This window comes from Octopus bimaculoides, chromosome 12, assembly GCF_001194135.2.
Source record: "Octopus bimaculoides isolate UCB-OBI-ISO-001 chromosome 12, ASM119413v2, whole genome shotgun sequence".
Lineage (NCBI taxonomy): Eukaryota > Metazoa > Mollusca > Cephalopoda > Octopoda > Octopodidae > Octopus > Octopus bimaculoides.
In genome coordinates this window covers 38845906-38847876 of record NC_068992.1, presented here as the reverse complement: position 1 = coordinate 38847876, position 1971 = coordinate 38845906, and positions in this window count along the sequence as shown.

Below are 1971 nucleotides of genomic sequence, written 5' to 3'. Positions count from 1 at the left end.
TGGCTTTAATCCAGCTTCGGAAGGTCGGGCTAAATCCGGCCGCCTGAAGGACCGCCGCCAGGTATCCGTGGTCAACCCTATCGAACGCCTTAGACTGGTCCAAATTCACCAGTGCCCCATCGTTGCCATGCATTTTACCCACCCGCTCTATGGTGTAGCGAATGAGGTGAAGGTTGTCCTGTATCATCCTTCCTGTGATGGCACATGTCTGTGCTTCCCCCACCAGGTCGCCCACTACAACCCTAACTCTCTTTGCGAGCACCTTAGCCAAAATCTTTAACTCTGGTTTAACAGAGTTATGGGCCTAAAGTTATTAACGTTATCCCCCTTGCTCGGGTCTTTCCTAACCCTAACCAGTGTCACCACTCCTCGGCTCACAGCTTTGGTAATCCTCTCGTTCTGCTGCCAATTCGCGTACACACTGGCCAGTATGTCCTCGAACAAGTCTGGCATGCTACTGTAAAATTCGTAGAGCATCCAGACCTGGCGACTTGTCCCCGGGGCTCTCAGACAGCACCTCTCTGATCTCCTTGGCTGTGATTGGTCCTTCGCAGCGCTCAGCGTCACGAGTCGAAAGACGCGGGCCGTCGTCCAGAAAATGCCGTAAGGCATCCCCATGGTCCCGTCCCTCCCGAACAACGCGGCAAAGTGCTTGTGAAAGGCCTTGCACATCTCCTCTTGTCCTTGGATCTGTCCGGACTCATCTGTCAAAGACCCGATCGTAGCATCGATGCCACGACGGGTTTCTTCCGAGCGAGCCCATCCAGCAACATTGATACCTTCACGGCCCATTGCACGTGACCTAGCTCGGACTCTGCATCCTTCGTATTTGGCATTGAGGTGTCGGTCCAGTGCCGATCTCGCCGCCAACACTTGTGACGCAGAGCCCGTTCTCAATGCCTCGTCTAATGCCTTAACTAAATCCCTTTCTATTCTAGTCTGTTCTAGACTTAACTGTTTGCTAAATCTAATTGACTCAAATCGAAGTACTCTTTTGAGGGCACTCCACCACCGGTTGTTGATAACAGCGCCGGTAAGTGCCCTCTTCACTAACTCCTTAATCTGGCTACGGTAGGCCTCGCAATCCAATAGTCTTGTTCAGCTTCCAGTAGCCAGATCCCTGTCTATGTATCTTATCTATAATCACCCTACACGTCACTAACCTGTGATCTGTGTAGGGTACGTATGTAAATTGTGGACAACTAAAACTGTGTCTATCTCTGGTGCTTACCACTATCCTGTCTATGTAAGATCTGACCATTCCGTCACTTCTTGTCCAGGTTCACACTGGTGTGTTCGGGTGGTCAAGTCTGTATCGATCTGCCAGCCTGAAGCGCTTCAGCAGATCGATGAGGCAAGAGTTTCCTTTTCTATCTGTTAAGCCCACGATATCCAGGCGTGCATCCAGTATAGCGCTGAAGTCACCTAGTACCACTACTGTCTTTGATGTTACCAGGAAATTCTCCAGGCGATGAAAGAAGCCAACTCGTTTGCCTGCATTACTAGGCGCGTAGATGCCCACCAGCCTGAAGGCCTTACCACTGTATGTTAGATCCAGAACGACCAACTCGCCTTCTGGGTCCACGAAGATTGTACTTACCTGCATGACCAAGCTTTTACGGATCAAAAGCTAGGAGAAATTATTTTCTCGTAGCCGTTCAGGAGTGCCGAGAAGGCCTGAAGCTCGTCCAGCTTGGTCTCTGTAACCACCATCACATCTATATCATGTGACCTGAGGTCGTCGAGGAGGCACGCCTGCTTCCTCTTCGAGTTCAGGCCACGCACATTCAAACAAGCAATATTCAACGCGATCATCTCGAGTCACAGAAGAAAAAGCTACTTACCTTTATTTATCTTGTTAGGGGAATGATTCTCAAAACATTTGAGACCAGAAAGGGTTCAACCGGCGGGTCGAACACTTTTTTAAGTTCTTTAATAAGTAAATGTCTTTGGGGTGTAATTTACACGTAT